This window comes from Aulostomus chinensis, chromosome 17 (assembly GCF_037954235.1).
Source record: "Aulostomus chinensis isolate RoL2024-O1b breed Wild chromosome 17, RoL_Achi_v1.0, whole genome shotgun sequence".
Taxonomy (NCBI): domain Eukaryota; kingdom Metazoa; phylum Chordata; class Actinopteri; order Syngnathiformes; family Aulostomidae; genus Aulostomus; species Aulostomus chinensis.
Genome location: NC_141336.1, coordinates 5,149,888 through 5,175,671, shown reverse-complemented (window position 1 = coordinate 5,175,671; position 25,784 = coordinate 5,149,888). Strand labels below are relative to the sequence as shown.

The window sequence follows — 25,784 nt, the reverse complement described above, 5'->3', positions numbered from 1 at the left end:
GCAGTTCGACTGTATGGGTCATGAAAATAGAACTTCGTAGTGCAACTAGAGTATGAATACTTGCGGAAAATGTGACGTGAACGTGAAGCTGCAAATAGCTGAAATAAAAGCAAAGATGTAGAAAACAGAATAAATACCTGGAGCAGGGACGGGCGTGGGGTCAGTGGGGCTGAGGGTGCACTCGGAGCTGTTTTATCTAAAAGTGTAACTTCTTTCACGATGGAAACGCAACTGACTCAAGACAAATTTCTCTGTATTTACTGTGCCTACACATTCGTATACAATACATACACCTACAATGCACTTAAACTCATCTGACTACTCGTCATTCCAACCATGACCTTATTCAGGAAAAGACTGTGTACATAGTGGAGTTTTATTCATCAGTATCATCTTAAACAGGAATATTGGCCACATCTTCCAACTTTGCACTCACAGAGGCCGATACTTAAAACCCTTAAACACTCAAAACTTGCTATTTGCTGTTTGGTCTGGCGGCGTACAGAGAGAATTATGTTTTATTTTCCTTTCCAGGTTTAGTGAAAGTTGGGCTCCTGCGTTATTTTCTGTCTCCAAGCGCAGATATAAGCGCTCGTCACCACCATCCACTATGTCTCCATTTCTTGTCTTCCTTCCTCTCTGTTACCAACACTCTCTCCCTCCCTCTCCATCTCCTCGCCAACTCTCGTGCAGATCTGATCTTGGACAGATGGTCGTGAGCAAAACGTGTTTACTCGCGCACGGCTCCTAACAAAACGAGCAGATGCCTGCAGAGCCGCCGCTCCCCCCACGTCACCGTGATGCAGACGCAGGCCTGCCAGAGAGAGGAAAACCTACAGGAAGGCGAAGAGAGTGTGTGCAAACAGAAGAGGGAGTTTGTGCCTCACAAGTGCAAACTTGACTTCATTTGGTTTCTGTTGCCTCTTCACCTGAGTGATGCCTGCCATCTTTGTTTCTTCTTCATTTCTTCTTGTACTTCTTTTGGAGAGGGTTGCTTTTATGCCTCCGGGGATTTCTGGGTCTCTCACAGGCTCAATTTATTTTAATTCATCTTTCAGAACCCCGGTGAGTTGTTTGTTTTTTTCCCCTATTGCATGTGTGGAAATGCTAAATCTAGAATCCAGAGAAAGTTCCGATTCAAAAATCTCTTGATTAAAAACCCGACAAAAAGTAAGACATATCTGAGACGCCGTTCAACCAAATAGTTAGAAAACTCATGGTTATTAGTAACAATGAACAATCTACAAATTAATTGTCTCACCTGCAGTTTGTCGAATCTTTGATTCATTTCACTTTATCAGTCTGTTGCCTCTTAACATCCTCTGTAACACTGCAACTTGAAGCCCTGACATGCTCTGGCATCCTGACATGATGTCAAGAAACCAGCTGCTGTGCAAGGGTAAACCCCTCCGCGTTTGTGCACGGTAGGCCCGCGGCAGCAATAATACATATATATATATATATATATATATATACATGAAAGTTTTTGTGTTCCTTTCATTAATTTCCCTTTTGCTGCCTGTTCTGTTCTGTATTTATAGCTGGCTATATATGAAAATATATATATATTCATTTTCAGAGCCAGAAAAGCAGATAGGGACCTTTTCCCTTCCCTCTTGGTGTATTACAGAAGTCTAGACAGCTGACAGCTAACCAGCTTAGCTGCCCATTCTCTCTTCCGCCCCTCGCTTGCTGTGGCTTTGTGTGGCAGCGTTTTGTTTGGCTTGCGTGTGTTCGCGGTCAAGGCACACAATCTTCTCTCTCAGATAAGCATCCTGCCATCATTTCTTTTTGTGTATGTGTGCGTAATTCAGTGACCTGATCTCCACTCCTTGCAGTGCGACTGACTGTTGAGGGCCAGGGGAGATGGGGTGACCTGCTAGAGCCCCGCTGCGTGTCACTATCAGCCCGCGCTGGTACGTCAGCGCATTGTCTGCAGTCCCGTTTCATCCGTGTCTCAGTGCTCAGCTGATCAATATTTGTGCGTAATTCTCCGTTTGTGTACTCGAGCTGTGTGCTGAGGCTCACCCTCTGGTTGCCAAGAGTTTGCTGCACCCGCAGCGCTCCATAATTGCTCAGCCTGCCACTGACCACTACTTCCTGGGCTGCACTGCTGCTCTGGCTCTCTTATTTATGCTTTCATTTTGACCTGCTTTGGCACGTGGACTGAGCGCTCTTTCCCTTGGTTCCTTACTTAGGCTTTTCTTGATTTAGTTCTCTCTTAGTTTGACTGTTATTTAGAATTTTGTCTTTTTTTTTTTCTTTTGTTGCATTTTGGCCGTTTGGCTGGGAGTGGAAAAGTTTTCTGTGCAGAGCGGCTGACTGCCACCCGGGCCTGCTCTGTTTTAAAGGTCTGACTGTTTCCCAGGCTGCTTTAGGGCCTTAATAGTCGCCCATGTTTAGTGACCATGTCCTAAGTGTTTGAAAACCTTTATCAATTTATTTTCTTTGATTGTGTCATTTGGAAATTAGTTTATTAAACTTTCTTTGGTATTTTGGTTCAGTCGTTTAATATTGGTTTAGTTATTTATATTTTCTTGGGTTTATTTTCAGTTACGTTTATTGAATTAGTTCATCAAACTATATTGCAATCTTTGATTTCTTTAGTTATGTTTATTTAATTTGTGTTATGAAATGTTTTTTCAAAGCTTGTTTTTCCACTATTAATTAATGATTCTTGGTTAACTTTTAATCATTATTTTAAACCACCTTGAAATGTTCTTGTACTTGCTACATATTGAGGACTAGAATACGTATTTAACCAACAGAGTGAGGACATTTTAGCCGGTCCTCACATCTTCAAAGGGCTGTTTGAAGGTCAAGACTTGGTTTTAGGGTCGAGGTTAGAAGCAGGTTCTGGTTAGGTTTAGGGTTAAGGTTAAGGTCAGGCAGTCAGTTGAGATGGTTAAGTTTAGGGTGAGGGGCAAGGGAGTGTATAACGTCAATGAAAGTCCTTACAAAGATATAAGCAGGGGTGAAAGTGAGCTGGAACGCAGTTCCAATAAAATATTCACGGCCTTTGGCTTTGACTGACTTTGGCGGCGGTGGCACTTTTTTTAAAAGCGTGCGTACAGTTCCAGCAAGACTTTTAAGCCACTTCCACCCCTGGATAGAAGTACAAGGGTGTGCGTGTGGTTTCCATTAAGCCAGGGGCCACAGTGAAATTTGGATGTAGTTTTGACCAGTGAAAGCTCTTACTGATCTTCTGAACTTGTTGTAACTTAGAAAAGGAGTTTTTATCCAGTGTGATACATGCTAAATGGTTAAAATAAATATTCTTGTTATAAACTTAAGTTAATCTTCATGGATGAAGACACCCATTTTAAATAATGTACCTTATTTTCATTCAAAAATGGCAACTCATGCAATATGTAATACTGGCAAATGTCCATCCATGATCTACCAATTATCCTGTTAGGGGTCGCAGGGGGGGGTGGAGCCTATCCCAGCAGCCTTCGGGCGAGAGGCAGGGTTCACCCTGGACAGGTCACCAGTCCATCACAGGGCCAACACACATAGACAGACAACCATTGGCTCTCCCAGTCACACCTACAGTCAATTTAGAGTCTGGATTAACCTGGTCCCCTCTTGATGTCTTTGGACTGTGGAGGAAGCTGGAGTACCAGAGAGAACCCAGCAGGAACAGGGAGAACATGCAGACTCCACACAGAAAGACCCCGCGCCCGAGCCAGGACTTGAACTCGGAACCTTCTTGCTGTGAGGCCACAGTGCTGATCACTGCACCACCGTGCCGCCTACCACCAAATATGTTCTAGTTTATTACAAAACAAGGAAAACTTTAGGAGCCTGTGTTCATGCTGTTTATTGCAAAATACAAGAGAATCTAGTGCAAATGTGTTACATTTTGTTGCGTAATTGGATACTGTTGTGTTACACGCTGTTTTTTCAACTTTCAATGAATAACTACAGTACACATAGAGCTGGCAAAGCTCTTCAATCAATGCGACAGCGAAGGCAAAGACCACCATTAACAAGCATAAACCCTTTCATAAACATCACCACAGTTCATCTCGCTGGTGCTATGACATCGTTTTGTTTTTTTCTTCTATCACTTGTCCATCTCTTCATATATGTCACATTCACACCCTCACCAATGCCTTTGTGTCCAGCTCCAATCGGGCTTTGCTGCTGTTATCCAGTTGATTGGCATCTTTAATTAATGCTCGAGATCCTCATTAGCGATGCAAGAGCCACACGTTCAAAACATTCAAGTTCATTTGTTAGTGGATCATCATACACACCGACTCACACTTGAAGCCCCCATCCCATTCTGAACGTTGCTCCTGGTCTGTGGATTTAATGGACGGCTAAAAATACTCGTAGTATTTGGATGTCGCTGTGTTTTCACTTCTGACTCTACATCAGCACGTCCTTGAAAAATAAATGTCAGAAGTTTATGAAAATGCTCACAAATCAACAACAAATCAATTCTTGTGTGCTCTCTTGAGTCTGGCGATCATAAACTTAACTCGTCATCCCTAACTTGATGTTTCAAGAAAAATAGGGATGGATGGATGAGTTTTATCTCTCAAAATTATACACCAGGTAATTTATTGTGAAAGGATCCAGTTTTCTGAGCAGTAGATTCATGTGTATTTTAGCTGACATAGTAGGCACCTAAATTATAATGATCACGACATCAAATGAGACTTTAAAATGGAGAATTAGTTGATTTTCTTTGGGTTTTGCTTGGGAGAGAGAGAGAGAGAGCGAGAGAGAGAGAGAGAAAGAGAGAGAGAGAGAGAGGCATCCAGCAGCAATCCAATTCCCTCCACACGCCTAATTTGCGAAGCAGACTTTGTGCAGACTATTCATTGGCAGACATAAATATCATTCTGAATATTCATGAGTGAATATGGGGGGGGGGGGCTAAACTTGGAAGAGGTTATCGTCTAGAACAAATCAGCCTCGTCTTTGTGATGCTGGGTAACGTGCCTGAGAGTTGACTCCAACAAGCACTCATATTGATATTACATCTAAATTTGTCTCCTTAATAGAATAAAATACAGCAATAAATATTCAAGACGGTCCATTACTTCTCTCTGATTTTAGAAACAAAGTACATACAAGTATGGTAGCAAATATGGATTGTGTATAGGGGGATTAATTCCCTCAAATTTTGTACAATGTCAGATATTTTGCTGTTTTCCTAAAGAGACCAAAGGAATGGCGTCGATCCAGTTTTCCTGCCTTCGGCTGCTGTAATTTGCTGGTGAGAAATCCGTACACTAATTACTGAGAAATGAGGGCTTATTTGATCTTATTTTCTTTCTTTACATTGCAGGAGCCAAACTCATTATGGTTTAAATAGCAGGCAATGCTGTTGCTGACATGAGCTATAATCAGTGTTGTCAACTTAGCAACATCGGAACTATATTTAGTGAGTATTCAGACACATTTGGCGACTAGCGACGAATCTAGCGACTTTCTCTGGTGTTACTGGAGACATTTGGCGACTCTTGACGTGAAAGCGCATATCGTTCCTACTCTTCCCAATGAGCAGCGGATGCTGCCTACATGTAGGCCCCAGACAGTTCCTCCCAGCTGCAGTCAGAAATGTTCACCACGTAACGTCCAGAGTCCAGACTGCAAATCGTGCACATGTGAAGTGGCTGATCCCACTGGTGACGCCAATTTGGCGACTCAGTCTCCACATATGGTGAATTGGCTCGTTGGCTTCAGTTTTCGAAGGCGACGGGACAAATCTAGTGACTTCTTCTGGTCTTTGGGAGAATGTTTGTTTGAAAGCATGCTACTCCGTTCCCCACCTCATGTTCTCGAACAGCAGCAGGGACCACTGAATCTGACATTCCTCCAAAATAAAATGCTTAATTTCTCTGTAACCTGTTGTCGTGTGTGTGTGTGTGTGTGTGTGTGTGTGTTCTTATTTCTCAGACTCTGGACCTGGTCCTGGTACCTCTGCATTATTCTTACTTATAAAAAGGTTCATTACACTATGTTGGCAGATGACTAAGCTTTTTACTGCTAACAAAGCTGATGACAGGTTTTGCGTTGCTGATTTTACAGCTATAGTCTTCTAAATTAACATTAACCTTTAATCTTGATGTGGCTGGTATCTACAGCTGTAGTCCTTTACATATTAGCTACATTTTGTTCACTAGGAATGGAATCAACTACCTCCTTTGCAAAGTTAGCCGACCAGGTTGATTAATTAAGGATAGAGTATACTTAGAATCACCTAAGTAGCATAGGGCCTTGCAAATGAATAAAATGTAGCTGAAAACTGGAAATAGATTCTGGTCTGAGTTGCCCTTTCATTTTTTTTTTTTTTCTACAAAACCCTCTCAGTGGTTCTCAACCTTTTTGGTTCAAGAACCCCCCCCCCCCCCCAAACTGGTGCTAACAACAGAATGGTTGGTACAAGTTTTCATAAATTTAAAGTGTTGGCGCTCTTTGGCTAAAGGCTGGTAGAAAAATCGAGTTTCCAGTCCATCTATCCATCCATTTTCTACTGCTTGTCCTGCAGAGGGGCGGTGAGGTACACGCTGGACGGGTCACCAGTCCATCACAGGGCCAACACATATAGACAGACAACCATTCACACTCACAGTCACACCTACAGTCAATTTAGAGTCTGGATTAACCTGGTCCCCTCTTGATGTCTTTGGACTGTGGAGGAAGCTGGAGTACCAGAGAGAACCCAGGCAGGCACAGGGAGAACATGGAGACTCACACAGAAAGATTCCGAGTCCGAGCCGGGGCTCAAACCTGGAACCTTCTTGCTGTGAGGCGACAGTGCTGACCACTGCACCACCGTGTCTCCCGAGTCTCTAGTCTTAAAATGTTATTTCATTTTATTTCACACGGTCAAATGACAACTGTCAGATAATATCTCATGACCCTCATGGGGATCCTGACCCCAGGTCAAAAGGCACAGCTTTATATGACCCAACAGTCGGTGGGATGATTGACTCCATCGACAAAAACAAAAGGTTAAGCTGCACAAATAAATTTGTTCTTTTTTTTTTTTTTGTCTAGACTGGTAAATTATGAAAGAGCTGGATGGCAACAGCTCCCTCCCTCTGTGCTGTTTCTGGAGGAGCAGTGAATCACCCTGCAGTGAAAAATGAACCAGCAGTAAGTAAAAATGTGACAGGAGAAGGAGGTTGCGAGGGTTAATTACCAGGGGTGGAGGAAAATCGATCCTGAGATGCATATTTCTCTATGCAGAAGTCAATAATGAGAAAATGGAAACCCAATTCTCAACATTATTATCAGCTGTAATTGGAACCGTATTTCCTGAGTTGCGTGAACATGACATTAAGGCAGCATATGTATGTGTGTGTGTGTATGCGTGTGTGTTTGTGGGGGGGGGGCTGCCCACATTTGCTCCCAATGCAACTTTCAAGCAGCTTTTAAGGTTACAAAATAGGAGGCTCTTTTGCTGTTGTTTGCAACCTGTTGATGAGGAAGAAGCCCAAAGGTCAGGTCAGTGAATGCGAGTTCATAATGACGACTATAAAGACTATAAAATGTTGTTTTCCTTTAGGTGAATCCACTTTAATTTTGTTATGGATCATTACAAATATCCATCCATCCATCCATTTTCTTCCGCTTATTCCTATTAAGGGTCACGGGGGGTGGAGCCTATCCCAGCTGCGACGGGTGAGAGGTGGGGTTCACCCTGGACAGGTCACCAGTCCATCACAGGGCCAACACATAGAGACAGACATCCATTCACACTCACAGCCACGCCTACAGTCAATTTAGAGCATCAATCAGCCTCGTCCCCTCTTGATGTCTTTGGACGGTGGGAGGAAGCTGGAGTACCAGAAAGAACCCACACAGGAACAGGGAGAACATGGAGACTCACACAGAAAGATCCCGTGCCCGAACCAGGAACCTTCTTGCTGTGAGGTGACAGTGCTGACCACTACACCACCGTGCAGCCCCATTACAAGTAAAACAAATCTGAATAAAATTTGAATAAAACATAAATAGAAGTAAACATACAGAACATGTAACATGTTTTTCAGAATTGTGAAACAACAAGCAACTACAAATATTCTTTGGCATGTAACAAACAGTGCAAAATCAAGCCTTAGCAAACTTAAGCAAGTGTCTCCTTTTTTTGCGCACTGGCAGACTGGAGTCTGACTGGGTAGCGTCCATGATTTTTTTTGAATCCGTGCCGCCTTGCAGGAGCATTGCAGCAACAGTGTAAGTGCCTCTCATTGGTTAACAAGAGGCACATGATTCCAGACTGGCAGAGAGAGAGCGCAACAGCTGTTAGCAGTCAGAGAGCTGTGTGATTACTTTCGTTATCATAAAATTCACGCTGACATAGATTTTCAGCAATGAGGGACAAAGTGCTAATGTCTTTTAGTTCCTAAATAAGGGACGATTCTGTATTTTAAGGGACAGTGGGCACCCCTTCCTCAGACTATAAAGTAGTGGCGGCATCTGTGTCACTGTCTGCTCCTTTGTTATGGTCGTCTGTTGTCTTCTGGTATCTTCTTTGCAAGCAACCGAACCTCGACCAATGAGATAGGCGGGATTCTGTACTCGTACTGGTGTGTGAGTGTGCTGCCAGCTCATTGGTGACAGAGGAGGAGAGGGCCTGGGAATAAGTTTGCCGTAAGTTTTCATAAAGCGCGTTACTTCCGTTGACATTTTACAGACTAGTTTTGATTCTCAAGATAATGCAAGACAAAGTGCGTCCCTTTTCAGCTAAATAAATGACGCACACTTTTGTTTCTAAACATAGGACGATTCCATTTTTCAAAGGAACAGTGGGCAACTCTAGCCATCACACACACTGACCTACTTTACATCTGGTAAAGATGTTGGCAAAGGTTTCTGGTGTTCTGGTTGACTGTAACTGCATTGAAAGACTGTAAACTGACTAAGCAGCGCTGGCGTGGCTCCAGCCTGGTCTGTAAATGAACAGTTAGCAGAAGAGTACTTATTAAGCAGCTGAGCAGGTCTCAGCATCGCTCCTCTGCCAGCTGCCCAAGTCAATTAAGTGAAGGAAAAGTGCTGAGGTCTGGGGGAGAGAGATATCAAAACAACAGGCTGTAATGAGGAGCCTCTCCACGGGGCTGCCAGCCAATCACAGGGCTCCCTGGGTGGATATCAAAGTGATGTCAACTAGGCTGGGTCTGCTGCATCGAACTGAGTCGCTGCTTAATAACTCACCTGTGTGTGTCCTGATGAAACAGACGCTGCTCTCTGCATCACTCCGCTCCAGCTTTTCATTTTTGTAAAGATTCCTGTTGATTCAGAAACATATCAACTGCTTACAGACGCTCACATGGACAAGTTACGGATATCCTGACCACTGTACATGCAGTGTGTGTGTGTGTGTGTGTGTCTATCTTTCACTACTTCAGAAGCAGTTTGAATGTGAGCACACACACACACAGTGCAGCGATGGATGCCAGCTCATCTTAAGGATAAAATAAATATTCCCAGCTGTCAATCAGAAAGAACTATAAAACAGATGCAGAATTTTATTTGAAATTAAAACATCAAAATCCACCATTAGCTGGACCTCAAACTCCAACGAACAAATTATCCTCCGATGATAGACTTTGACGTTGACATTACTATGTTTAGCTTGTCGCGGCTCAACTCAGCGTTGAAACCTGCTCACCCTGCTTAAATATCACGCCTTGATTAATTCTCGTCGTAGAAGCGTGTTGAGTTGAGAAGCGTAAGCAGACCTGGAGAGGGAAACCTTCACATCATCAGTTCAGCTAGTTTTATTAGTCTGAAAATTGGAATAAATGGAAGCTTGAAAAGTCACTGCTATGTGGTCAACAGTTGTTTTAATATTTAATTGATTGATGCTTGTCATTGATAGATGATTATTAGATGGTCTGATGGGCTGTGACGGCTGTCAGAAGTGTCATTGAGATACAGAAGCAACGCCGTGTACACCGGATTGGAGGAAATGACTCCCCCTCCTGTAACAGGCTCCTTGCGTGGCTTCATCTTCTTAGCTGTCTGTCAGAAGGGTCTGATAACGGCATCAGGACTCTGCTGCTCCGCCGGGTCACTCCGAGTTGAAAATGTGCGTACGCCATCTAAGACCATGGCCTCCATTCACGTCTACAGTGATAAAAACTGAGCTTTGCACAGAGATGACATCACACACGTTTCCTGACACATAAGTGAGGGCCACGATGAGTTCTCTGCGATTCCCTTGGCACTCAGTTGGATTGAACACCAATATACTCAACGAAAAGGTTCTTCGAATGTAGAACACTAGAACCGCAATCGTAGAAGAGAATAATTACAGAATCCTGTTCTCGAGGACTCATGAACACAAATGTTCCTACAGCCAAACTTGTGAATGACACAAATCAAATAATAATCCAGCAATCAAACTCCCACCAGTAACGCAGGAAAAAGCTCGTAGGGAGGCATCTTTTTTCAAAGGTTAAGCGCAGCCCTTCTATCTGTGAAAAGTGATGAGACGAAAACCCCTTGTTTCACTCCGTTTTTTTCTGTTTGAAATGAAAAGATTGAATTTCAGTGGTTAAAATACAAGGTTGGTTACATGGTTGATGCATTTTGTTTTGCAGAAAGAGGAATTTCAGTCATTGTTTTGTAGAAATCTCATCGAGCTCAGCTTTTAAGACAGCGTGACAGAACTAAGCAGTCGTGCATTTCTCTTCTCGACTCTATTTTCTTTGACCTTGACTTTTTAAAACTCCATTACTCCCGGTCCTTGTGGGATAACAGGAGTATTTTATCACCGTAAGCTTCTGTGAATCGTGCCTGAAATATAAAGTCCGGTTGTGGTGAGAAATACATCTAAAATGCTGTATTCGTGGCGTGTTTTTCGGTGTGTGTGTGTGTGTGTGTGTGTGTGTGCAGTTAGTGAGGTGGGAGTTTCTTGATCACTTTGTACAATCATATTCCACTCAAATCTTGTGCTTCACGACTAATTGCTCAGTAAATAATCTGAATCCAAACAGAGGCAGCTGGGAGTCGAGAGCGCTCATTAGGATGAGTGGCGTTACTGAACAAGCCGAACAAACACGACTAGTGATTACTTGAATCAAGATGCTGGTGCTCCAATCAGAACGCAACTGCAGCTCATTTACATGCCGACATCTGTAGGAGTTTAGTTTGGATCTAGAAAGAAAACACAGTCAACGTTCTTCAAAAATGATTAACAAAAATCCCCTTGACATCTTTACTTCACTATTGTGATCAGTGTCCTTTTGAAACAGGAACCAGAGGGCAGGGCACAGCCATCACCGTGGAAACCACCTGGGTATTATATTCTCTGAGTTATGGAGGCGATATCATTTGAAAGAATTTGAACCACAGGGAAAGTTAGTAGATGTTAAATATGTGTAACTGGCTTCAAAATTTTCTGGACACTGAGACGGAAAAATGAGGCCACAAGAAAAGATTCTCCGTCAGTGTGATGGATTTACGGCCACCAGCTGTTAAGTATTTTCCTCAGTTTATTGGGGGTCCAAGCCTGATGGGCACTTGCAGCAGTTAAAAACATAAAAACCTTAAAATTTGACACGTTTCAATTATTTATTCTGTGACGACTCTCTTTGCCCTCCTGCCTTGTCTCGTCTTCTCCCTTGCAGGTAACAGTGGGCGGGGCGAGGGTCATCTAGGAGCTGGCAGCACCTGCGCCGCTCAATGAGCCTTTAAAAGTGCCTGTTGCTCACTTCTCTCCCCTTTCCTCCTCTTGATGCAGCCTTTGGATCTTCGTTTGTGTTGGTATTAGCTTTACGCCTTACAACACACACACACACACACACACACAGAGTTTCATGCATGCACTCACACTACTGATCTCACTGGCTACACACACCATATTCAATGAAGTTTTCCTCTTGTGCTTATTCTTTTGGTACTGTTTATTTAATAAAATCATTTAATAAGTTTCCTTGAGTTTGCGTCTCCCGTCTTCATGACAGTTTTATGAAAGTGCTGTTTCATTTTTAGTTGTTGTTGAGATTTGATATTTCCAAAAGCCCTTTTCTCTTTAAAGAGTTTCCTGTTAAAGGTCTGAAGTTTGATCATTTTGATCATTTCATTTGTGTATTGATACTGCTGATGCAGGAATTCACTGCAATTCTTGGCTCACTACTGTAGACAACAGGTCTTAGCAAGGACGCTGTTCTCAGTAGCCTACAAGAGGGTCTTTGTATTGTATGTGCTGGTCCAGCAGCTGGTGTGTGTGTGTGTGTGTGTGTGTGTGTGTGTGTGTGTGTGTGTGTTGGGATTGGACTTATTGTTGGCTCTTAGTATTGCTGCTAGTGGATGTGGCACCTCTAGTGTTTTATTATTTGAACTATGGTTCAATGATCCATGTAGGAAGCTTTAAAACACTTGTTCCAGTTACTGGAGTGGGAATTGTGGGCTTCCATGTAAACACCAAACAGTCAGCAGGACACTGTAGGGAATCGAACCCCATCCCAGTCCACCAGGAGTACCTTTACCAGTGTCTTTTACTTGTTGACTCTACATGGAAGGCAAAGCAAAACCTGCAGTAGCACCAGCATTTGATTGGCAGCATCTTATATGATGTCATAGTTGGATTTGATTTGGATCAATGTGGAAAATTATTGAATTAGGATTGCATGTTTGGTTTAAAATACTGTTGCACTGCAGGAAACGAAACCTTAACAATAAACACAAAACACTGATGACATAAAAGTTTACAAATTCTACTTGTATACGAGAGTGTATACGTTCATTACCTCAATAACGTTCTGATTTAGTCGACTCTCTCGTGCTCACGATGTTTTCAGGTCTACAACATTTTGAGAAAGTTAAAGAAATGATGAGCACAAAAAAAGAAACCAAGGACATTTTTAAAAGGCAAATCTGATTAATGTCAATTTCATGGTTCATAAAACTTCATCTTACATGATTCTCTGCATCTAATGCGCTGCTGTAAAATCAAATTGACTCTGAGCTAAAACAGAAAAACAACTTTTCAAAATATGTCAGCTTTCTTTGTACTTACAGTTCAAATATTGCAACCAGCACCTCCTTGGCATCCACCTGTATATAATTATATAATTATAACGACCCTTAACGGACAAGCTGTATAGAAGATGGATGGATGGTTATTTGTGGTTCCTCACTCACTGGATGAGGAGGATGGCGATGCTGAAAACGTGGCTGAGGGCACCTTCTCAGCAGCTCCATGTGCCTGGAACCTAAACCTGTCATCAGATGACATTTTCAATCCAGAGAATGAATTTTAGAACACGTAGTCAATATTCTCAAAATCTTAAATGAAACTCCATCTAATCTGAACTACATTAAACTGAAGGTAAATTCAAACTGAACTGAAGTAAATGAATTACAATTACATGTTGAAAGGGAACCTCTGAGGGATCCTGGACGCGTCCATCAGCTGCACGCCGTCATCTGTGCTGCTGCCCTAAACTAAGACAGAGGAGGGAGGGGGAAGGAGGAGGAAAGTTGGGAGAAAGTGGAGGAGGCTGAAGGTGAGGAGCAGGAGAAAGGGGAGAAAAAAAGACCTTAGAGGAGAGAGGGGCAGGATTTGAGGTGCGGAGAGGAGTGGAGGTGAAGTTTAAAGGAATGGGGTGGAATTAATATAATCACATTGTTTGGCTTTGTTGTGGTCAAAATGATTTCTTTCCCTAAACTTAATCAGGCAGCAGTTCCACTTTTCAATGCGTCACTTTGCTGCAAGTGAAGTTAGAAAACAAGACATTCACAGACAAAAGGCACATTAATAAGACATTATTGTGTTATTAATGTGCCAGTATACAGAATTATTCAAATGCTTCATGGCAATGGTACGAGAAATACTGTGAATTCACAGCTGTATTATCTGATGAAATGTTAGTACTGCGCATTAGTTAGTAGTCTCTCCTGGCTGACTTCATGCAGGTTCATTGGCTTAATTAGTGCACAAATGAAGCCGTTTCAGTCCTACTCATGGAGCTCATGTCTACTTTCGAGGCAACTATTCAGTTGAAGGCACCAGACATAAATCCAAGTGTTAGAATCATGATTACCTCAGCATTCCTTTGTCCATGACTTCATCATGTATGTGGACCCTCAAATAAAAGGCTGTTCTTAATACCAAAGGTACAGCGCATCAATATCATAAAAATCTTTTATTCATTAAAAAACATGCCCAAAAAGATTGAAATATGTTTATGTGGATGTTCTCAAGAAAGACGCAGGAGCACAAGGCTCGATGGCCAGATGTATGGAGAACCGGGATGACAGGAAGTAACGATGGATGGCTCGACCTAGAGAGAGAAATCATGATCAGTAGGTGCAAGCAGACATCTGGGAGGGATGGGAGGTGGTCACTTATTCTCCCTTTACTAAGCAACAGGACCCAGATAGCACACAAACGTCGTGCCGACGTCGGCCTCAGAACGGCACGTCGGCCACCCATCTGTAACGTCTTGCGAGCATCGGCCCAACAGCAGATTAAGTGCTCTAATGTCCCAGCTCACCAAACGTCTCAAAAAGGTCATTTTTGTGTCAGCTGCCCAACCCCGCCTTCGCTTTAGACGTTCGACTGATCGCGTTCACCTGTCGCCATCACTTGCACCACTGCAGAGGAAGGTGCACCAACTCCCCACTTTTGCTTTGCAGGTAAGCTACTGATGTACATGTGCAGAAAATAACTTTTCATGCGATTATGTGATGGTTTAGCTAACTTGGTTATTTTAGCCAGTTGAATCCGTCGATGGCTGTGGTTTTCACGGCCGTTAAATACCATTGCGTACACATATGAGCAAACGTGATCTCCGAAACTGCTACCAGGGGAATAAGGGGGTCCCAAAGTGAACCAATGCGCCAGATGAGAGCAAGACGGGGGAAAAACCCGCCGTGGTGGGTACGATAATCCCTCTGAGCCGTTTCTGGATCAATTCCAGTATGTTGATTAATCGCCCAAATAATCAATAGAATACTTGTGTAGTAAAATAATCAATATTTGCAGCCCTAAATCACTTGTCTTTGGTCACCTTTTGATTCTTTAATTTCATCACTGTTTGTGCATGTAAGGACTACAGCACCGGGCTGCTTGCTCCAGTACTATTAGCTTTTGTCTAGCAGTCAGTTATTAGGTACGAGATTTGGTGGTAGCCGAGTATTCATCTCAGTCAAATGGATCCAGTTGTCAAAAAAGTTACAACTATGAAGGTACCTCCAGTAAAGTGAGTTTTTTGTTTGTTTTTTTAGCAGTTGCGGCTCCATCCCCCCAAACGCCGAGCGGCACCAGCCGTCCATCCGCAGCCCCGCGCACCACCAATCAAAGTTGATCGTCTAAACATGGTATTTCGGTCGTTTTCGATCAAAGGCTGACGTCTTTGCGACGTTGTGCCAATGAGCTCTCCTTGCTACGTCTTGGCGATGAAACTCGTACGCATCGCGCCGACATAGGCATGATGTCCGTGTGCTATCTGGGGAAGTCTCCGTCCTCTCTATTGGAAGACCTGCAGAAGCTTGAGCTTCCTGCTCACAAACCCCTGCAAATTTCAGCAAAACTTCTGAGGCTGTCCTTCCTTTTAAAGTTGGACCGCCATGTCTTCAACAGCTCTGAGTTGATAGCAGCAGGTTCAGCCATCGGTGGTCTGATTGACCAGAGGCCAGGCGTAAGCTTTGTCTTTTTTCACCACATCCAGCGCCATCTTATTCTGTCGAAATAACGCGGTCAGAGGTTTTCACTGTAGGACACAAAAAAGCAGATAAATTAGCCTCATCAGCTCACACAAAACACAAGAACTACATATAAAACCTCTAAAAATGAAAATAAAATTCAGCAAAAAAAAAAAGGATCCATGGCACAAATTGCATGAAAGGAAAAAGTACATTTTCAAATTCTGTCTGTTTAGGATACATAATGTATATACAGTTGTGCTTGAAAGTCAGGGCACCCCTTTTTAAAAAAGCATCGTTTATTAAAAAATTAACCTTGATATTTATAGTCTCTCTGGTAAATAGGAAAGACATTATGAGAAATCATTAATGCACAGTTACTTTTTATTTGATAAAAAGTACAAAATTACAAATCTTCTTTTTGGCATGTGCAAATGTGAGGGCACCCTTCAGCATCAGACCCTTCAGTGCTTAGTACGACCCCCTCTGGCAGATATCACAGCTTGTAAACTCTTTTTATAGCCAACTACAAGTCTCTGGATTCTATCCGTTGGGGTTTTCCCCCCATTCTTCCTTGCAAAAGGCTTCCAGTTCTGCAATAGTCTTGGGTCGTCTTGCGTGCACACCTCTTTTAAGAACAACCCACAGATTTTCAATGATGTTTAGGTCTGGGGACTGAAGGCCATTCCAAAACCTTCAGCTTGCGTTTCTTGAGGTAGTCCATGGTGGATTTGGAGGTATGTTTCGGATCATTATCCTGTTGTAGAGACCATCCTCTTTTCAGCTTCAGCTTTTTTACAGATGCTGTGATATTTGCCTCCAGAATTTTCTGGTATTTAATAGAATCCATTCTTCCCTCCACCCGAGCAATGTTTCCTGTCCCATTGGCTGCAACACAACCCCAAAGCATGATGGATCCACCCCCATATTTCACAGTTGGCAAGGTGTTCTTTTCATGAAAAGCTGTTCCTTTTTTTCTTCAAACATACCTTTGCTTATTGTGGCCAAAGAGTTCTATTTTAACTTCATCAGTCCACAGCGCTTGTTTCCAGAAGTCATCAGGCTTCTCTTGATGTTCTATTGCATATCTTTGTCGTATTTTATGATGAGGACGCAGGAAAGGCTTTTGTCTGCAGACTCTTCCATGAAGGGCTTGTTTGTTCAAACATCGTCACACAGTGGAACAGTGCACCACCAATCCTCCGTCTGCTAAATATTCTTGCAGGTCTTTTGAAGACAAATGTGGGTTTTGATTTACTTTCCTGACCAGCAAACGAGCTGTTCTCTCTGAGATTTTACTTGGTCTTCCAGAGCTCATCTTGACCTCCACAGTTAATTAAGAGATCTTAATTATACCTCACGCTGTGGAAGCTGGAAACGCTTTGCGATCTTCTTGTAGCCCTCCCCTGCATTGTGGGCATCAATAACATTCATTTTTTCTGTCTTACACAGCTTCTTAGAGGAACCCAGGGTTGCTTGATGAATGCACAAGGTTTGTAGAGTTGAAACCCCTTAAATTGGCATCAGCTGGCGCTCCCCGATGAGAATTGTTGACACCTTCAGGACTAACGAGCTGGTAAAAATCGGAGCTTCTAAAAAGAATCTTTGAAGACCAGACACTTTAAAGCTCTCAGGGTGCCCTGACTTTTGCATATGCCAAAAAGATAATTTGCATTTTTGTAATTTTGTACTTTTTATCAAATAAAAAGTAACTGTGCATTAATGATTTCTCATAATATTGTCTTTTTTTCTTATTTACCAGAGAAACTATAAACATCAAGGTTAATTTTTTAATAAATAAACTATGCTTTTTTTAAAGGGGTTCCCTGACTTTCAAGCACAACTGTATACTGTTGATGAAAAGTTCTTAAAATGTTTACATCAACTGCTTGCATGAATATCAAACAAAACTCAGTTGCTGCTGATGCTCCGATGAGTCTCTGCAAAATCTGGTGCAAGGCCTGACTGGCATCATGACTACTGGGAACCAGGGTTTGAGAGAAGCAGGCTCATACTTGTAAGTCTAGTTTATTTTGAAGCGATGACGTAATGATTCAGTGGCCAGAGGATATATTGTGTTCCTTCAATTTAAGTGTTTTGAGGCCAAAACATTACAATATATTGGCTATTGAGGGGAAAAGCTTCGGTAGAGGGAACAAGGCATCTCTTGTTTCCACTAATTAATTAGACTGCACAAACATGTTGGGTTTTATTTATTCAGTGACACTGTACAAGAAGATTAATCTCACTAAACAATGAGAGGATACGCACCAGACAATGGCACCAGAATATAGTTGAACAGAACATTTCCATCTGCAGTTATGCATACAACACAAAATATAATTACAGAGTCCATCCATCCATTTTCTACCACTTATCCTGTTAGGGGTCGCAGGGGGGCTGGAGCCTATCCCAGCAGCCTTCGGGCGAGAGGCAGGGTTCACCCTGGACAGGTCACCAGTCCATCACAGGGCCAACACACATAGACAGACAACCATTGGCTCTCACAGTCACACCTACGGTCAATTTAGAGTATCAATCAGCCTCGTCCCCTCTTGATGTCTTTGGACTGTGGGAGGAAGCTGGAGTACCAGAGAGAACCCACAAAGGCACAGGGAGAACGTGCAGACTCCACACAGAAAGATCCTGTGACAGAGCCGGGACTCGAACCCAGAACCTTCTTTCTGTGAGGCAAGAGTGCGAACCACTGAAACCACCGTACCGCCCCAATTAAATAGTACAGAATACCATTTTTGTGGCCTCCATATTTCCTCTCTCTGTTGCCACTCTTGGCCTCAGTATCATTGCACTCCAACACTGTCATCTAGTAAGTGGTTTTCTTCCTTAAATCTGTATTCTAAAGCATCCAATCTGCTTGTGCTGTTGATGCTCTGATCTTCACTCTGAAGCATCTGTACATCAGTTACACTGTGAAATCATCTTTCCACTGTCATGATTTAGTTGGACGAATGGAGGCGACAGAGCATGTTTTCTCGTTCTGAAACCAGGGTCATAATTTTGATATTTCTGAGGTTTCATACTCCTAGTGGAACAAAAAAAAAAAAGACATTTGAAAATAACTGCATTGGACATTTTTCAGTATTTTCATATAATCGATCAAATCAGTCAAGACAGCAATCATGACTTTACTGTGACAAAGTTACCTGCAGTTCTAGAGAGTACAGAAAAAAAGTAACGTGTAATAAATGCACAACTACGAATGAAAGCGAGAGAAAATCTGTCACTTTTGCAGCACTAATGGACCTGTCAGAGCTGCCAGGCAGACATGATATGGCCCCCGGGCTTTATCTTCCCCTGATGCCATCGCTGCCTCCGAGCCCCTGGTTGGATCCCCGCAGGCTGACAGATCAACAGGATTCACCAGCAGGGAGCCTCTCTGCTGGGGGTGACAAGCCGGCCTCCAGGGCCTCCATGAATATGGATCACTGGTAGCTGGTCTGGTTTTGTATCTGCATGATGGTGAACGCTGTGGCGCCGCATTTTCAGTTTGTCCATTTGCGGGTACGTCAGTCTCAGTGTTTCATCACCTCTGACATGAACAGAAGCACACAGTGTAAGATGAAGTGATTAGACTGTGGTGGTCAAAGCTCATGGTGACCCTAGTAAAGACTCATTTTGGCAATAGAGGAAGCAGGTATACGCTGACAATAAACCAGACATAAGACTTGAATGTCTCCAGCAAAGAATAATAATAACATTTAAAATGTAATGATGAAGCAATGCCATTTTACACGCGACAGGTTAAAGGTCAACTTTACTGTGAGATTATTAGGCTTTGGAAAATTAGTTTCTGGCTACTTTAGATGGAGACATTCAGCCGTGAAGTGATTAGTCAGGTTTTTTCTAGCCTTTGTATGAGCTCGGCAAACTGTCTTACAGCAGAAAAATAGCTGATTTTGAATCATGGGGACATAAAATTGATTATTTGTTGTTGATGTCAAGATGTGTTGTTAAAGTTGCAAAAGACAACAATTTGAAGAGAACAAATTTAAAAAAAAAAAATACATGGACAGAACTTTTATAAAGGTGCAAAGTAAAAAGCCTTAATTTAAATGAAACAAATATTATGATGGTGCTGTAATTATTTTAAATATTTTATCAGGTCCTAAATGTTCATAATATTTAAGTAGATATCATGTGTCATCAATGTGTCGCCACTGACTGCAGGAGCTCAGGAGTTGCCAGGTGTTGGATTAACCAGAGAAATGTCAGAGAAACTGAAGTTTTTCTTCCATTGTCAGTTTCAGTAACTGCAAGATGAGGGTTAGGGTTGGTTGAGCATTTCTACACTGGTCTAAGCCGAAAGACCAAAAGGAGCTGAAAAGCCATGCTGATATGGTCACTTTTCTGATGGACAGGTAAGCTAACGTTTGCTCACTAACAATAGCAAGAGTGAGAGAGAGACACCTACTGGCCTGGAGGTGTAAATGTTGCCCATTTCAACTTAAAGTTACCTAACAATCTGCGTGATGCTTTTTATAAAATGATGTAAAACACAGTCTATCCCTTTCCTCGACCCCACAAGATGAAAGAATTAAATGAAATTGACATGTTTTTCGAGGATTTATTTATGGGATTATATTTATTCGATTTTTGTTATTGATTTGATTGCCTCTTAACGTTTCCTGACTGGTCGTTGTACTGATCGATGTTTGTTTGCACGCGAGAAGCTGCAAATGAATTGTTCTTTCGGGATAAATAAAGTCCTCTGAACTGATGATTTTCTCAAACAGTTTTGAGGATTGAAACAATCAGTCTGCGGCCCTTTGACACCTACCTGGATTTATAGTTTTGTCTAAACTAAAATTACAGGTGTGAAACCTCACCTGGACTGCAGTCTGGAGCAGACAAGATTTAGTCCAAACAAAAGAGTTGGTGGTCCGGATCAAGCTGAACCGTGGTTTGTTGCATTCTCAGTGTAAAAGATGGTTGGAGGTCTTGGAGTTAAGAGACCAATTACGGGAATATCTGGCGGTCTACATCACACCTGGAACCAACTGAGAGGAGAAGAGGAGCAGGGGAAAATGAGCCTTGGTGGTACTTGAGGAAAGGAAGAGTTTTTACCTGTAATATAGTCAGACTGTTTTTAAAAACTCAAAAGAACTGCCAACACTTTGCAGGTATTTTCGGAGAGGAAGAAAGAGAGAAGGCATGAGAGGACGCAACACTGCTGTAGCAGTATATTGAGGTGGAGGATCCCATTAGGAAAGTGTGAGTTTTTGTCCTAGAGATTAATTATCACCTGAAGTCTCCAGTAAACAGCTGACACCAGTAAACTATGTGATTTCCCTGAGCACCCCAACACCTCCTGAACGGAGCGTCCTGCTAACAGCTCCAGACACTCACTCAGGTAGGACCGCCATGATCATTAATTGATGACACAGCAGCCCGCCATCCTGCTTGGTGGTGTGTGCAAGCCTCTGTGGTCATTGTCTGGAAAACAATCCATGCAGAAAGTTTGTGTGTGTATGTGTGTGTGTGTCTGTAGGTGGTTGGGTGGTGGGTGGTGGGGGGTTGGAGGGCTGAGGCTCACCCCAGCGTCAAAACAACTCACCATTCACCGCAGTGTCAAAACAAGGTCGCGTGGGCCGTGCATAGCACTTAACACAGCGTTCCCATGCAGAAGTGGGCAGCAGCGCAGAGAGCGAGAGAGCAGCCAGCCGCCAGGGATGAATGATTTATCTGCCGAGAGGGAAGCAGCTAATGGAGCTGGACTCACAGTTGCAGAGGATGGAGGGAGGACAGACGGACAGAGAGACGGGAAGCTGGAACAGATGGAGACTCTCGCTTCTGCTTCCTCTATCGTGTGAGTCTCTGTGTCTGTGTGCATGCAATCATTTACTTATAGAACAGCCTGTGATTATGAAGCTATTTCATATATGTCTGGTTACTGATGTTTTGGTTTTTTGTTTTCTTACACTCACAAATCCAGTCGGACACAGTCTCCGTACCGACTGCACTTACAGCCTCACCGCGGCGACGCTTTCAACCATGGAGGTGTGAGGCAGGAGCAGGACACGTCACTGTCATCACCCACCTGCATCTCCAGTCTGAGATTAATTTTCGGTTTATGCTGTGAACCTGATTCATGGTCTCTGAAGAAACTTAAGTGATGATGAGGATCCCTGATATCTGCTTGGTGTGCACTGTGGAGGAAATTTCCCCGAGCCTCAGCCTGGACGTGCACCAGCATGACCCCGTTGACCCTGTGTTCATTTTAGCCCAACTGTCTGGAGTTTCTGCGTGGTGAAAAAAAAAAGCCTTGTAGTGTTTGCGTAATCCTGCTGACAGACACACAAACAAATGCCAAGAAAAAACATGATCTTCTTTGCGGAGGTCACAGTCAACTTTTGGATGTCAGTGAATCTGGGACACATTACCAATGGAAACAAATATATTTAAGGTTTTTTACGAAAGATTAAATGGCCGGTTGAAGCCAAATCAGAGCCGTACGCATTTTTAAACTTGCATGACATGTAACGTTTCATCTGTAAGTTCAAATTGTATATTTGCTTTTTTCCTTTCTTCTGCGAAGCAGCTTGGGGGCTTGCTGAGCCTCAGCAGAGATTATTGTGGAGGATGATTTGTAAATTATAAGTGAGGAAACCCACAGATAGGCGGTGAAAGCTGAGGGATGTGGTGTGGCTGCCGCCCAGGACCGCTGGTTAGCGTGAGCAGTGACAGTCACACTGGCAGGAACATCTGTGGAAAAAGGCCCTGCACATGCTTCCACCTCGTTGTTTGACTGACAGGTGATCTCATGGAAATGCAGAGCAGAAACAGCATTTGTGCTTAGCAACACTGATGTTGGTCAAATAAATTTATACTGTTCTGGAGTGCAACCGCCGCAACACAAAATCACAGAAGCACAGACCAGTGCTGAGGTTTTCAAACCTGTGTTCCCGAGGAGAGAGTAGATGGCTGATGGATGGGACAACATGGAGGGGAGGTGTCAGCCAGGCCGATCTGGAGCGTCACACGGCTGCTCGATGAGCCAAAACCTTCAAGATGAACTTCCCTCTGCTCGCTGTGGATTGAAACGGGTGTTTTACCTCCTCGATGTAGTAATAAGATGGTGCAGGAGTGGTAGTTCACGAATTTTCACACGTGCACGGAGGTGTTCTTCTCATGGTTTATAGGTGCAAGATATTGGCACTGTTGAACATCAGGTGCACTCATCTCTTAAGTCTTAAGCTTTTGTAATCAGGTAATAAGACATTTTAATGTTCAAAATTGAACCGTACCCTTCCACGCAGGTCACCAGTCCCCCCCAGGGCCGACATAACCACCAACAATTAATTGTCCCCGGGTCAACCTAACTAGAATGTTGTTGGTGTGCAGAGGGAAGCTGGAGCACCCTGAGAGAACCCACACAGACACGGGGAGAACATACAAACCTAAATTTAGGGACGACTTCTGACGTAATCCTGCTCACAGACGGACACATTAGCAGCACCACTGGTCCTGTTAGTGACCAGGACATCAAATAAATCGGTCTGGGTGTATTATCACCACCAGATGTTGATCTGGACATTTGAAGCAACTTCAGCTGTGCGAAGCTGATAACTCAGGATCTGTTATCTGAGACGAGAAGGAGCTAATCTCACAAATGTTACTGCGCTAATCACACTGCCAAGAACATGAAAGTCAGTCTGCTTTTCCACTCAAACACATGCAGTCTCTTCTTGTTTTTAATCTGGACATTGGCTGAGTTGGCATTTTGTCAGTTATCTGCTTCTGCTGCAGTGAGGCTGGTGATTCAAACTCCCACACCAGTGATGAACGGTAGATTAGAAACATAAATTAGATACATTTCCAGGCTGCCTTGTCTGAAAAAAGCTCCTGTTAGTGGTATTGTGGCACCTGGGCTTTGTGCCGATTGTGGTTGTGCATATATACTTAGTCAGAACCGGACCTGTGGAGGAATAATGTGCCGCGGTGGACTGGCAGCATTTCCGGACCAGGAAGCTGGCAGTTATGCAGCAGGCGGAGAGAAGTGGCTGGTGACTGGAGCTCAAACGGAGTTTGGCTGCCACAGAGGCCTTTGAAAGGTAACACAAAGTGAGCTATCATGAAAAACACTATCTAAAATTAGATTTATTAAGGTACACAGTTAGACAAGACATTTCGGGGATGATAAAGTTTTACAGACACCTAAACTCTCTTTTATTTGGATTTTGTGAGATTGCTCATCTGTGTTGGTACATTCTACTGGTCCTGGAACAGATGTTTAATACTCTTTGAGGGAAAAGAGGCGATGTGATTTCCAAATATATGTAATATTTGTGAAATACAGTATGATATCATGTACAAATTTTTAAAAAAAAAATCTAAACATATTAGCAGAAAATCAGGAAGATCATGTTGCGATCCCCAGGGCTTGAGGGCCAAATGACTCCAGTTGAACACTTACGGGAGATCATCATAAAGGCATCGGCAGGAAAAGACCAGAAGCTTCCTGGTGTCCGTTCAGTTGGTATTTACCTGCTCTGATTGCATGCAGGGAAACATTCTTGAACACATCAGCTGAAAACTCACACCCACTTGCTTTTGTCCGATGATGATTCAGACATAAAAGGTATCTGCATCGGTCTGCTTTTCATTGTTGTATTTGTTTGCTTGCGTTTTATGTAATTTAATGTATTTTATATAGTTTTTATGATTTCTGCACAGTGACCTTGAGTGTTCTTGACGGCAACTCTAAATAAAGTGTACTAATATCATTATGACAGAACAACTCTAGAATTCCAAAGCTCCAAATTTGTCCCTTTAATGATGATAATGATTGCCGATGCTTTCTCAGGTCGTGAAGACCTTGGACCCTGTGTGTTGCTAATTTGTACAAAAGATGTTGTGTTTTGTTGTGACGTACAGTACAAACAAGAGAGGCACTGCAACTTTACTCCGTAGAATTGGCATGTGTGTGTGTGTGTGTGTGTGTGTGTGTGTGTGTTAAGGGTGTACGTTTGTATTGGCAGGGAAATTTAGGACGAGCTCATCACAACCATGTTACATCATTTTCATTTGGTGAAATGCAGCTTTTTATTCACTTTTAACAACAGTACTTCACCCAAGAAGTGTTAATTGTCTTTCAGATACTCGGAGTTGGTGTCTTGAGTTCACAAGGATGTTTTTTTTTCCCTTCCTGCATCACTTCATAGTGACGCCAGAATGAGGAAATAGCCAGCCATGTCGTTTTAGCTTGAAGCTAACAGTGGCTAACACAACAAGATCAAGAACTGTCAGTTTACTTGGTTTTTGGCTCAAATCAAAGCGTTCCTGGATTGCTGAGCATATGACTGGATGAAAAAGACGTGGGTTGTACTGGATGATGCACGTGAGAGTGTGTAAATGGATGTATTTGGACAGTTTTGTTGTTGTTTTGTTGCTGTTGTTAGTCATCTATCAACATTAGCTTCAAGCTAAACATACAGCACATGGCCGGAGGAAAAATTCATCCTCGTGTGCCCAAGATGCCCATTTATCAGTATCTGAAAGGAAAAATACACTTTTTTAGTGGCGTACTGTTTTGTTTTGTTTTTATTGACTGACACCAATTGTACATTGATATTTAGTTTGCAGCTCAGAAAACACATTTTAGTGTGCAGCACTGTCTTAACATGGAAAATAACAGACTTCACCTCAAAAGGTTTGACACGGCCAACAGTGCTGACAGGTTTTAAATTCTGCTGTATTACGCTGCACCCACAGGTGACCGACCAGGAAAACACCTGACCCAGCCCCCCCCCCATCTAATTACACAGCTTCAAAGCTAACACACCTGGATCCACCTCGGGTGCTGTGCTGGGCTGAAGCTGATGGCAACCACACATAGAGTCTGAAGAGAAGAAAGAGAAGAGGCCCATTCTGGTCTTTCTCATCTTCATCATGTTTCATCTGATCAGGCTCCAGGTGTTCAACTTCAAACCCCCCTGACCGCCCCCCTGCCCCCAAAACCCCTGTCGGGCACACATTCATATACTGGTCGTTTGATTGATTCTGACGTACCAGTATCACAATAGTGTGCGCATGAGCATCAAGTCACTAGTGTTAATACATATACACAAAATAATGACACACACACACACACACACAAGCGCAGGTGGGCTGTGGCAGCTCCCATCCTGTAATTAAATTCTGCG

General features: G+C 43.0%; 1 long non-coding RNA gene across 1 annotated transcript; it reads left to right on the top strand.

Annotated features, from left to right (window-relative positions):
* The first annotated feature begins 7,028 nt into the window (after window positions 1–7,028).
* Window positions 7,029–24,625, top strand: LOC147246112 (uncharacterized). The gene is made up of 3 exons (XR_015109787.1): window positions 7,029–7,119; window positions 21,266–21,448; window positions 21,575–24,625. It is a non-coding gene; the product is annotated as an uncharacterized LOC147246112 (long non-coding RNA).
* Window positions 24,626–25,784: the final 1,159 nt, after the last annotated feature.